Source organism: Ursus maritimus, unplaced genomic scaffold (genome assembly GCF_017311325.1).
Source record: "Ursus maritimus isolate PB19 unplaced genomic scaffold, ASM1731132v1 scaffold_35, whole genome shotgun sequence".
Taxonomy (NCBI): Eukaryota; Metazoa; Chordata; class Mammalia; order Carnivora; family Ursidae; genus Ursus; species Ursus maritimus.
In genome coordinates, this window is record NW_024426119.1 from 19,009,422 (window position 1) to 19,023,605 (window position 14,184).

Sequence of the window (14,184 nt, forward strand, 5' to 3'; positions counted from 1 at the left end):
TTTATTTACTTGAGAGAGAGAGAGAGCTTGAGAGCAGGGAAGAGGGAGAGAGAAGCCTGAGCAGACTCTGGACTGAGCACAGAGCCTAACATGGGGCTTAATCTCACAACCCTGAGATCACCACTGAGCTGAAACCAAGAGTTGGCTGCCTAACCAACTGAGAGACCCAGGTGTCCTGAGAAAAAGACTCTTAACTATAGAGAACAAACTGAATGGTTATCAGAGGGGAAGTTGGTGGGATGGTGGATTAGATAGGTGATGGGGATTAAGGAGTGCACTTGTGATGAGAACTGGGTGTTGTATGGAAGTGTTGCATCACTCACTTCTACACCTGAAACTATTATTACACTGTATGTTAACTAACTGGAACTTAAATAAAAACTTGGAAGAAAAAAAAGTGGAGTTTATCTTAGACACCAAGAGGTAGATGAAGTCAGAAGGGCCAACCCAAAGAAATACACTAGAGTGGAAGAACAACGTAACTGGAAATTTAGAACATTATTATTATTCTTTTTTAAATGTGCTGCTGATATGAGCTCCCTGAACTGACCTTTGGCCAGTGGATTTATTCACTGTTATTATCCCATGTGATTAAATAAGCAACCTCTTCTGTCTCCCTGATTCTAATTCTCTCATTTTAACATATCTTTCATCCCAACAGTACAACAGGATATTTTTTGGGGGGAGGGTGGCAGTGGGACTTATATCAACTTGTTAGCAATAAAAGCTACTGGATTGATTGCTAAGTTTTAAATAGATTTGTCATCCACCTTGGCAGATTCAAAAGCAGATTTTATGACTTGCTTTAAAATAAAGTTCAATTTAGTTCTTCCATTATATCCCGAGAGATTTGTCTTTTTGAATTATTTAGGTCTTGTTAACAATCCCATGACATATTATCCCTCAGCTGTGATGGATTGAGATAGGATAGATCTGCTTTTAGTGCCAAAGAATCCCCAAGACACTACTTCAAGTCTAGTTCATGAATTATTATCTCCTCTTGGAGTCCATCAAATTATTAATTACAATCAGGAATAATTTAAGTGTCTATTCTGAAATCATGAGTTGTTTCCTTAGTGTTGAGAAGTTATGACAATTTATCAAATAATGACATCATGTGATATAGGACTCTAATGCCCAAGGTAATATAAATATCTGTGGACACATTTGCGATGTTTAGAGCTGGCCAAATCTCTTAAAATACCTGTACTGTGTGGAAAAGGATGTCTTCTGTTAACATTTATGAATAAAAACTACCACGAAATGCCAACATTAATGTGTAACATAAATGTCTCCTGATCTTATCATATGATGACAAATGGGCTCAGATTTATATTGATATTATATATGCATAATATATATTATATGATGTATAATTTATAATTATAATGATTTATAATTAACATAAACCTGTATTTATACTCACTCCTAAATCAAAATGACTTTTGAAACCTTTCCTGACATTAACTGAGCCCATAAAATATTTCCCCAGATATATTTATGAATCCCCAAGATGTATCCCGTATGCCATAAAAACCAGTTCATCAAACGCAGTGACTACCAGTACTTTTCTTTTTTTTAGTTTTTCCTTTTTATTGTGGTAAAAACTACATAACATAAAATTTAACATCATAACCATTAAGTATAAAGTTCAGTAATGTTAAGTATAGTTGCAAGTGTTCGAAATTCTCCACATCCTCACCAGCACTGGTTATCTTCTCTTCTCTTCTCTTCTCTTCTCTTCTCTTCTCTTCTCTTCTCTTCTCTTCTCTTGTATTTTTTCATTTCTTCTCCCTCCTCCCCCCACCTCTCTCTCTTTCTTTCTTTTGATAATAGCCGTCTTGACATGGCAGATGTGAGGTGATATCTCATTGGTGTTTTAATTTGCATTTCTCTAATGATTTGTGATGTTGAGCATCTTTTTATATTCTTGTTGGCTCTTTATAAACTATATTTGAAGAATTACCTAAGTCCTTTGCCCATTTTGATTATTTGTTTTTTTGATGTTGAGTTTTAAGTGTTCTTTATATATTCTGAATAGTAACCCTTTATCAAATATATGATGTATAAGTGTTTTCTCTCATATCTTAGGTTTCCTTTTCACTCTGTTGATCATGTCGTTTGGTGCACAAAGTTTTAAATTTTGATTTAGTTACATTTATCTATTATTGCTTTTGTTACCCGTGCTTTTGGTGTCATGTATAAAAAATTGTTGCTAAATCCATTATCATGAAATGTTTTTCTGTGTTTTCTTCTAGAAGCTTTACAGTTTTAGGTCTTGCATTTTAGGTCTTTAAACCATTTGAATTATCTTTGGTATTGGTATAAGATATGCTTCTGATTTCATTTCTTTCATATGTGGATATCCAGTTTTGCCAACACCATTTGGTGAAAGACTGTCCTTTCCCTATATAATGGTCTTGTTATCCTTATCACAATCCTTTGACCATGTATGCAAGGGTTTATTTTAGATCTCTCAATTCTTTTTCTTTTCTAATAATAATTTTTTATTATGTTATGTTAGTCACCATACCGTATATCCTTAGTTTTTAATGTAATGTTCCATGATTCATTATTTGTGTATAACACCCAGTGCATCATGCAATATGTGCCCTCCTTAATACCCATCACCAGCCTATCCCAGTACCCCACCCCCTCCCCTCTGATGCCCTCAATTTGTTTCCCAGAGTCCATAGTCTCTCATGGTTCATTCCCCCTTCTGTTTACCCCGCCTTCATTCTTCCTTCTCCTACCGATCTTCCTGCTATTTCTTCTGGTCCATAAATGAGTGAAACCATATGATAATTGTCTTTCTCTGCTTGACTTATTTCACTTAGCATTATCTCCTCCAGTCCCGTCCATGTTTCAGCAAATGTTGTGTAATCGTTCTTTCTGATAGCTGAGTAATATTTCATTGTATATATGGACCAGATCTTCTCAATCCAGTCATCTGTTGAAGGGCATCTCGGCTCCTTCCACAATTTAGCTATTGTGGATGCATATGGCCCTTATCTTCACTACATCTGCATCTTTGGGGTAAATACCCAGTAGTGCAATGGCTGGATCATAGGGTAGCTCAATTTTTAACTTTTTAAGGGACCTCCACACTGTTTTCCAAAGTGTCTGTACCAATTTACATTCCCATCAACAGCATACATGGGTTCTCTTTTCTCTAAGACCATGCCAGTATGTTATCTTTGTCTTTTTGATAATAGCCATTCCACGAAGCATAAAGTGATAGCTTTAGTGTGGTTTTGATTTGAATTTCCCTGATGGCTAAAGATTTTGAACATTTTTTCGTATGTCTGTTAGCCATTTGCATGTCATCATTGGAAAAGTGTCTCTTCATATTTTCTGCCGATTTTATGATTTGTTTATTTGTTTCTCACGTATTGAGTTTGCTAAGTTCTTTGTAGATCTTGGATACCAGTCTTTTATCTGTAGTGTCATTTGCAAATATATTCTCCCATTCCGTGGGCTGCCTCTTAGTTTTTTTGACTGTTTCCTTGGATGTGCAGAAACTTTTAATCTTGATGAAGTCCCATAAATTCATTTTATCTTTTGTTTCTCTTGCCTTTGGAGATGTGTCATGAAAAAAGTTGCTGTGGCCAATGTGTAGAGGTTGGCCTATGTTCTTCTCTCTAGGATTTTGATGGATTCTTTTACCATCGAGGTCTTTCATCCATTTGGAGTTTTTTTGTGTATGGTGTGAGAGAGTGGTCAAGTTTCATTCTTTTGCATGTAGCTGTCCAATTTTCCCAGCACCATTTATTGAAGAGACTGTCTTTTTCCGCTGCATGTTTTCCTGCTTTATCAAAGATTAGTTGCCCAAGAGCCGAGGTCCATTCGGGTTCTCTATTCTGTTCCATGGCCTATTTGTCTGTTTTGTGCCAGTACCATGCTGTCTTTGTGATCACAGCTTTGTAGTGCAGCTCAAATCCGGCATTTGATGCCCCAGCTTTCTTTTCCTTTTCAACAGTTCGCGCGAATTCGGGGCCTTTTGGTTCCACAAATTTAAGGACTATTTGTTCCATTTCTTTGAAAAATGTCCCGATTATTTGTCGAATAGCACTGAAAGTGTAGATTGCTCTGGGTAGCATGGACATTTTAACTATGTTAATTCTTCCCGATCCATAGGCATGGAATATTTTTCCATCTTTTTGTGTCTTCCTTAATGTCTTTCAAGAGTGATTTATAGTTTCTAGAATATAGCTCCTTTACGTCTCTGGTTAAGTTAATTCCAAGGTAACATATGGTTTTTAGTGCTATTGTTAATGGGATGGATTCCCTAATTTCTCTTTCTTCAGTCTCATTATTCGTGTATAGAAATGCAACTGATTTCTGGGCATTGTTTTTGTATCCCGCCACATTACTGAATTGCTCTATAACTTCTAATAGTTTGGGCGTGGATTCTTTTGGGTTTTCCATATAGAGTATCATGTCATCTGTGAGTAGTTTTTGACTTCTTTGCCGATTTGGATACCTTTGATCCCTTTTTGTTGTCTGATTGCTGTTGCAAGGACTTCTAGTACTATGTTGAATAATAGTGGCGAGAGTGGGCATCCTTGTTGTGTTCCTGATCTTAAGGGAAAGGCTTCCAGCTTTTCCCCATTGAGAATAATATTTCCTGTAGGCTTTTCATAGATAGCTTTTAAGAGATTCAGAAATGTACCCACTATCCCTACACTCTGAAGGGTTTTAATCAGGAAAGGATGCTGTATTTTGTCAAATGCTTTTCCTGCATCTATTGAGAGAATCATATGATTTTTGGCTTTTTTCTTGCTGATAGAATTTATGACACTGATAGTTTTGCAAATGTTGAACCACCCTTGCATCCCAGGAATGAATCCCACTTGGTCATGACGGATAATCCTTTTAATGTATTGTTGGATTCTATTAGCCAGGATCTTGTTGAGGATTTTGGTGTCCATATTCATTAGGGAAATTGGTCTGTAATTCTCCTTTTTGATGGGATCTTTGCTTGGTTTGGGGATCAAGGTAATATTGGGTTCATAGAATGAGTTTGGTAGCTTTCCTTCTGTTTCTATTTTTTGAAATAGCTTTAGGAGAATAGGTATTATTTCTTCTTTGAATGTTTGGTAGAATTCCCCAAGAAAACCATCCGGGCCTGGAGTTTTGTTAATTGGAAGGTTGTTTATCACTGTTTCAATCTCTTCATAATTAATCGGCCTGTTAAAAAATCAATTTCTCCCTGTTTCAGTCTTGGTAGTTTATGGGTTTCCAGGAAGGCCTCAATATCTTCCAGACTGCTTAATTTATTGGCATATAGCTATTGATAAAGATTTCTAATAATCCTTCCAATTTCATTGGTGTTGGTAGTGACCTCTCCTTTTTCATTCATAATTTTATTAATTTGGGTCCTTTCTCTCTCCTTTTGGATAAGTCTTGCTAGTGGTCTGTCAATTTTATTAATTCTCTCAAAGAACCAGCTTCTAGTTCTGTTGATCTGCTCTACTGTGCTCCTGGTTTCTAATTCACTGATTTCTGCTCTAATCTTGGTCAACTGCTTCCTCATGAGTGGATTAGGCCTGTCCCTCTGTTGCTGTTCCAGCTTCTTGAGGTGATAATCTAAAAACTGCAATTTAAAGTTTTCTATTCTTCTGAGTGAGGCTTCGATGGCTATATATTTTCCCCTTAGGATTGCCTTTGCAGTATCCCATAGGTTTTGGACTGTTGTTTTTCATTCTGGTTGGTCTCCATAAATTGTTTAAATTGATTTTTGATTTCCTGGTTTATCGAGTCATTCCTGAACAGGATGGTTCTTAGTCTCCAGGTGTTTGAGTTTCGTCCAAATTTTTCCTTGTGGTTGAGTTCCAATTGCAAAGCGTTGTGGTCTGAGAATATGCAGGGAATAATTTCAGTCTTTTGGTATCGGTTGAGACCTGTTTTGTGTCCCAGTACATGGTCTATTCTTGAGAATGTTCCACGGGCATTAGAATAGAATGAGTATTCTCTGGTTCTGGGGTATAGTGTTCTATATATATGTATGAGGTCCAACTCGTCGAGTATGGCATTCAAATCTCTTGTTTCTATGTTGGTTTTTTGCTCCGGTGCACTGTCTATTGCTGATAGTGGAGTGTTGAGGTCTCCTACTATTAGTGTATTTTTATCTATATGTCTCTTTATTGTGGTTAAGAGTTGGCTTGTGTATCTTGCTGCTCCCCTGGTGGGGGCATATATATTTATAATTGTCATATCCACTTGTTTCATACATCCTTTAAGAATAATATAGTGCCCTTCTGTGTCTCTAACTATAGTCTTTAGTTTAAAATCCAATCTGTCTGATATGAGTATTGCTACCCCAGCTTTCTTTTGAGGTCCATTGGCGTGAAAGATGGTATTCCATCCCTTTACTTTCAGTCTGAATGTATCTTTAGGTTCAAAATGAGTCTCTCGTAGACAGCAAATGGATGGGTCATGTCTTTCTATCCAATCTGCAACCCTGTGGCATCTTATGGGAGCATTTAGGCCATTTACATTGAGACTGATTATTGAGAGATATGATTTTAATGATGCCATGTTGCCAGTAAAGTCTTTGTTCCTATAGATTGTGACTTTCTGTTCTGTATTACTCTTGGGGCCTTTTTACTTTTATAGAACCCCCCATTAGTATCTCCTGTAGGGCTTGTTTCGTGGTTACGAAATTGGTCAATGACTGGCGATTCTGGAAGGTCTTTATTTCTCCATCCATTCTGAATGACAGCCTTGCTGGGTAAAGGATCCTTGGCTGCATGTTTTTCTCTGAAAGAGCTTTAAAAATGCCCCCCAACACTTTCTCTCATTCCACGTCTGTGTAGACAGGTCTGATGTAATTGTGATATTTTTGCCTTGATACGTGATAAATTTCTTCCCCCTGGCCGCTTTTAATACTGTATCCTTGGATCTAATATTTGCGAAATGCACTATGACGTCACGTGGTATAATTTGTCGTGGTTGAGCTTGGGAGGCATCCTCTCTGTCTCTTGGACACAAATGTTTGTTTCCCTTGCTAGATTAGGGAAGTTTTCAGCTACAATTTGTTCAAATTTCTCTTCTAGACCTCTGTTTTTGTCCACCCCCTCTGGGATGCCGATGATTCTGACATTGGAACGTTTCGTTGAGTCAGTAATCTCCCATAACCTACATTCACGAAATGGATTTTTTTGAGTGCAGATTCTGTTTTAGCTTTTTCTTCTACTAACCCATCCTCCAATTCGCTGATACGTTCTTCTGCCTCATTCACCCTAGCCGTCAGAGCTTCTAGTTTTGACTGCATTTGGCTCATAGAATTTTTAATTTCTCCCAGATTTTCTCTCATTTCCACCCTTAGAGATTCTATATTCTCATTAATATTTTCGTTAATACTTTTTTCAAGTCTACACATCATCTTGACCATTGTTACTCTGAATTCCATTTTTGATAATTTGGTTATATCCATATCCATTAGTTCTGTGGCAGAGGCCACAGACTCATTGTCTTTTCTTTGCTGGGGGGGACTTCTCCTTCTCGTCATTCTGATGAGGAGAGGTTGCGGGGTTGTCCAGAGCCCAAATTATTGACCTGGACCCAGGCCATGCGCCTTTGTTTTATAGGGATCTTAGGTATGTGGGCTTCTTGATTTTTCAGCCTGCCTTCTGGGGGAGGGGCCTGCCACGCTGATACTCAGGCAACCCTGTTTGTGTAGAGTCTCCGTGTCCCCTGCAGGGGGCGATGGGGATGGGCACACTGTGAGCCAGTATTTCCAGGCTCTTGTTCTCTGACGGCTTTCCCTGGCGGTTTGCTGTGCCTCTTCTGAAAGTCAGAACAGCAGTAGCCGAATCTCAGCCTCTGTCTCAGAACAGAGGGATCGCAAACCACTCTCCACTGATGTTCTGGCCACTTTAACTCTGTTTCTGTTGGTGCTGCTCAACCCTGCAGCATCCCGGGATGTGCGCCCCACGCCTGGCATCCCAGCCCTCACTTCCAGGGCCTGTGCGTCTCTGTCCTTTGTGTTTCTAATACCGCCAGCTGCCAGCCGCCCCAGTGCGCTCCTTTAGCTCCTGGTCTCAGTCTGGTTCCAGTGAGTTTACCGGAGCTCCATTTCAATCTGGTGGCGTGTGTTCCCCGGCTCATGGTCTCAGTCTTCTCTCTCACGGGTGCCGTCCTCGAGTCCACCCGCTCCCCCGTGCAGGTGGCTACGGCATCCCATCACCGAAACACGTTGGCTCCCTCCCCCTTCCGTTTATCTTCCGATATCTGCGAGGTTTTACGGCTCCCCGCTTCGTACCTCAATACTCAGCGTTGGAGATATTCGTTTGTAGAGATCTATATGTATCTTCCTGCATCTCAGGCTGATTCCATGGATGTTCAGGCTGGTCTGGTACCTATCCAGCTTGACTCAGGGGATTGGCTGAAAAAGGGGTCCCCTACTCCTCTGCCATCTTAACTTCTCCTCTCCTCAAAGTAATTATTGATAGGTATGTACTTACTGCCATTTTGTTACTTGTTGTATGGATATTTTTATAGTTCTTTGTTCTTTTCTTCTCTGCTCCCTTTTGTTGTGGTTTGATGCCTTCTTTCTTTCTTTCTTTCTTTCTTTCTTTTTTTTTGCATATCTATTACTGGTTTTTTATTTGTGGTTACCTTTAGGTGTATATACAACATGCTATGCATATAGCAGCCTATATTAAGCTGATGGTCACTTAAGTTTGAGCCCAAACTAAAAGAACTAAATTATTACTCTCCCCCATATTTCATACATATGATGTCATACTTTACATCCTTTTATTTTGTGAATCCCTTGACTGATTTTTGTAGATATAATTGATTTTACCGGTTTTGTGCTTTAACCTCCATACTGGTTTAATAAGTAATTAATCTGTTACTTTTATTATATTTATATTTACCAGTGAAATTTTTTTCCTTTTCTTTCCATTCAAAGAATTATTTTTAATATGTCTCATGTGTCTTGTTTAGAGGTGCTGAATTCCTTTAACTTTTGTTTTTCTAGGAAACTCTTTATCTTTCCTTCTATTCTGAAAGATACCCTTTCTAGATGGATTATTCTTGGTTGAAGGTTTTTTCCTTTCAGCACTTTGAAGGTACCATGCCACTTTCTTTTGGCCTGCAAAGTTTCTGCTACAAAAGCAGTTCAGAGCCTTATGGGGTTTCTCTTGTATAACTATTTTCTTTTCTCTTGCTGCTTTTAAAATTCTCTCTTTAGCACTACTTTTTGCCATTTTAAATATTATGTGTCTTGGTGTAGACCTCCTTGGGTTGATTTTGTTGAGAGCTCTCTGTGCCTCCTGGATCTGGATGTCTGTTTTCTTCCCAGATTAGGGACATTTTCATCTATTATTTCTTCAAATAAATTTTCTGCCCCCTTTTCTCTCTCTTTTCCTACTGGGATCCCTATAAAGTTAATGTTATTACACCTGATGACATCACTGACTTCCCTTAACCTATTCTCATTTTTTATTACTCTCTTCTCTTTGTGCTGTTCAACTTCATTGCTTTCCATTACCCAGTCTTCCAGGTCACTGATCCATTCTTCTGCTTCTTCTACTCTACTTTTTATTTCCTCTAGTGCATTTTTAAAATTTGTTATTGAGTTCTTCATCTCTGATTGATTCCTTTTTATATTTTCTATCTTTTTGTGGAGTGTCTCACTGAGGTCTTTTACACTTTTCTCAAGTCCAGTAACTATCTTTATGACTATTACTTGAATTCTCTATCAGGCATATGGCTTCTTTCTATTTCATTTTGCTGTGATTTTGTCTTATTCTTTAATTTGGGATGTGTTCCTTTGTCTCCTCATTTTGTCTAACTTTCTGTATTTGTTTCTATATATTAGAAAAGTCAACTATATCTCAAATCTTGAAAATAGTGGCCTTATGAAGAAAAGGTCCTCTGGTGTCCTTGGAGTGCAATGTTCCCTGTTCACAAGAACCAGGTGCTTCAGGGGTGACTCCTATGTGTGTTGCCTGCACTATTGTGTTTGAGGTGTGTTTGTTTTCAGTCCTGTCTGTCTGCTGCAATGGTGCTCTTTGTTGTGGGCAGGGTTTCATCCCTATGCTTTAGGGGCCAGTTTGGGGCTGCCGTGGGCTTAGGACTGAGTCATAATAGATGCCTCCCTCAATCTATTTATGAGGACTGAAATACCCAAAAGTGGGATTGGTGGATGAAATGGTAATTCTACTCTTAATTTTTTGAGGAACCTCCATAATGTTTTCTAGGGTGGCTACACCCATTACATTCCCACCATTGCACCAGGGTTCCCTTTTCTCCACATCCTTGCCATCATTTGTTTTCTTTTGTTCTTTTTACGATAGCCATACTAACAGGTGTGAGGTGATAGCTCAGTATGGTTTTGATTTACATTTCCCTGATGTTTAGTGATGCAGAGCACCTTTTCATATAATTGGCCATTTGTATGTCTTCTTTGGAAAAAAATATTCAAGACTTCTGCCTATTTTAATTGAAATGTTTGTTTGCTATTGAGTTATATGAGTTCCCTATATATTTTGGATATTAACCACTTATCAGATATATGGTTTGCAAATAATTTCTGCCATTCTAAAAGTTACATTTTCATTTTGTTGTTTGTTTCTTTTGGCAAACAGAGTTTTTCAGTTTGATGCGGTCCCACTCATTGATTTTGCTTTTGTTGCATGGGATTTTGATGTCATATCCAGAAAATCACCACCAAAATTACCACCACGAAAAGATTTTTGTGTGTGTTTTCTTCTACTTTTGTGGTTTTGAGTCTTATATTTAAGTTCTTAATCCATTTTGTGTTTATTTTTGTAAGTGGTGTAAAATAGGAATCCAATTTCATCCTTCTGCATGTAGGTATCTAGTTTTCCCAGCACCACTTATTTTAGTGACTATCCTTCTCCTGATGGGTATTCTTAGCTCCTTTGTTGAGTATTAGTTGACTATATATGTGTGGGTTTATTTCTGGGTCTCAATTCTGTTCCATTGACCCATGTGTCTATTTTTATGTCAGTACCATACTGTTTAGATCTCTATAGCTTTGTAATACAGCCTGAAATCAGGAAGTATGATGCCTCCTACTTTGTTTTTTCTTAAGATTGCTTTGGTTATCCAGGGTCTTTTGTGGTTCCATATGAATTTTAGCATTGCTTTTTCTATTTCTGTAAAAAGTGCCATTGAAATTGTGATAGCAATTGTATTGAATCTATAGATGGCCTTGGACAGTATAAACATTTTAACAATATTAACTTTTCTAAGCCATGAAGATCAGATATCTTTCTATTTACTTGTATCTTCTTCAAATTATTTCACCAATGTCACAGTTTTTGGTGTATAAATCTTTCACCTCCTTAGTTGAATTTATTCCTAGTGTTTTGCTGTTTCTGATGATATTGTAAATGGGATCGTTTTCTTTATTTCTCTTTTAGATAGTTTATTGTTAGTGTATAGAACTACAACTGATTTTTGTATGTTGACTTTTGCACCCTGAAACTTTACTGAATTTGTTTATTCCATCCAAAAGTTTTTTGGCGGAGTCCTTAAAATTGTCTACATACAAGATCACTGACATATATGTTTGAATAAATGTCCTGTATTCTCCAAAGTTCTGCTAAAATTTTAACATAGAATTGAACTTCATTTATATACTTATTTATGGGGAAATGACATACTTACAATGTTAAGATATTCAACCATGAATATGATGTTTTCCCAATTATTCTGATCTTCTTGGTGCTCTTCATCAGAATTGGGACACAAGATTTTAAGAATGTCACCTAAATTACCAAAAAAATATATTTCTTTAAAAATATATTACTCAAAGCACTTTTTACATGTCTGAAAATTTAAAGAACTCATTATATCCAAGAGATAGTGATGTCTGGAACTATTAATAAGTTAGATTAACCATTCCTTAGTCAGTTAAGAGAAACTGAGGATGTGACAGAGTACATGCTCTTTGAAGCTAAAGTCACAGAGGAAAACCCTACCATCTGGTATTATGCCCTCTGTTCTGTGACCGTCAGACAGAATTATGGGCTTCATATATCAGGATTCTGTGGTCTGATTCAGACAGGCAAATATTATGCAAGAGGGAGTCCGTTTCTAAGATCTTAGTCTTTCCAACCGTATTCATCTGCAGAAAGCAGGCATGTATAACTCTGGAAATAGATTTGCAAGAGAACCAGATTCTTACAAAGAAAGAATAAATGTCACTTACTGACTGAGGAAAGCAAAAAAGGAACATTAAAAATGGGAACTCCTCTCTGACAAAACCTGTTTATTCTTTGGCTAATGTTGGGGAAGGAGAACTAACTTTCTGAAATGTTATTAAGAATCCCAGGATTTATCAAATTCTCTATCAGAACTAACTTTCTGAAATGTTATTAAGAATCCCAGGATTTATCCAATTCCAATACATTCTTCCCTCCCTTATTCTCCCAAACCCATTCCTAGTTCCAGTGTCATAAGCCATGCATAGTACTTCCATGTAAGTTTTCCTCACAGTCATTTATAGCACTGGAAAACATATCCACTTTGTCCTGCACCTATCATACTTTCATGACTTTGTTTAAGCTCTTTCTTCCATTTAGAAAACCCTCTATGCCACCTTCTATCAACTAGCTGAACTCCTATTCACTGATCAAGGCTAACTCAAATATTATCTCCTCTCTATAGCTTTCTTTTATCTTTTCATCCTTGTAGACAGAATTAATTGATCCTTCCTCTCAGCTCACACAGTCCTTTATGTTTCCCTATTATTACATATGTCTCATTTATCTCATTGAATTTTAGTTTATTGTTTTAATTGATTAATATATACAAAGTTCTTAAAATGGTGCTGGGCATGTGGTATTCATTATATAAGCATTAGCTATCATAATAGTTAGCATTGTTAATGTTCTCATTACTCTTTGTGTATATGTCTCCTCTATCAGCACTTGGCATTTCTCAAGGGCAAGAACAATGCCTCATTTATTTTCATTTCAATGCAGTGCCTGGCATCGTATGTAGCATATAGTAGAAATTCAATAAATTTTCATTGAATTAAGTTCCTTCAGGACAGTAGGAACTGCCATGTCTAAACCTGGAACATAATGCTGACTTTGAACTTTCCAAGTCTATTAATCTTAAACTAAATCTTTGGCTGTTCTACTGCTCAAATGCTGTAATCAGTTAGGTGCTGTAATCATTGCTAGTGAAATCATCCAGAATAATTGAGGTACACCCAATCTATGGTATACAAGGAAAGCATGCCAAACACCCTCTCAGAACTCATATCCGATGACAAAAGAAATCATTCATTTTCTGTTGGTTCATTGCTAGAATGTGTGAACAGTCTTTGCCACTGAATTGCAATAAAGTTTGGTGACTTTATTTCCAGCAAGTAAATAGTTGTATTTTCATGGTTACTTCATCTTTTCCCCAAATCAATTGTGCTTGAAGCATGATAGGGGAAATGAATCACATGTACCAAACTAATATCCACAATGACTTTTTTTTTTAATTTGGGAAGAATTAAATCCCTCTTCCCAATACCCATCATGTTTATGACCTAAGATGTCAATATATCATGCTTTTTCAGCTGAGTCAATTTTCTGCTGAAATGAATTTATTACCCTTCTTTCTCAATTCAATTCTGTGGAGCTAGTCTTGATAAGTTATTCTGGGAGAAAAAAATATGTTTTAGATATTTCTCATCTAGACATCCAAATCATAGTTAGATACATTATAAACAGGAGCCAGCTTCTCAACCAAAAAATGTAATCTTACACCTACACCAGGGACAAAGAGTGCCAATGAAGTTATACACATTTTTACACACACACACACATACACACACAAAAATCTGAATTACTCCCTAAGTGTGTGTGTCATGTGGGATGGGGAGCTATGGAGTAGTACAAGTAAGCAAAATCAAGTCATCTTTACCTGCATTAACCTCAGAAATAAACTTTCCCACCCTTCTAGGTTTCCTATTGCCACTCAGGGAGCATGTCTAGAGACTGGCATCCCTTGGTTCCAGCCTACACATTTCCCAGCAAGCCACCTATCCATGTAGTGAATACTAGGAAAGCCTAGGACATGAGAGAAGAGGGAGTCTGGATCCTTTCAGTCCTAGATCTTCTCCTAATGCAGTGGTCATATTGTTCCCAATGAGAACTTCCTTGCCCCATGACCCTTGTAGGATTTCATCTTTCTAGAGAGGGA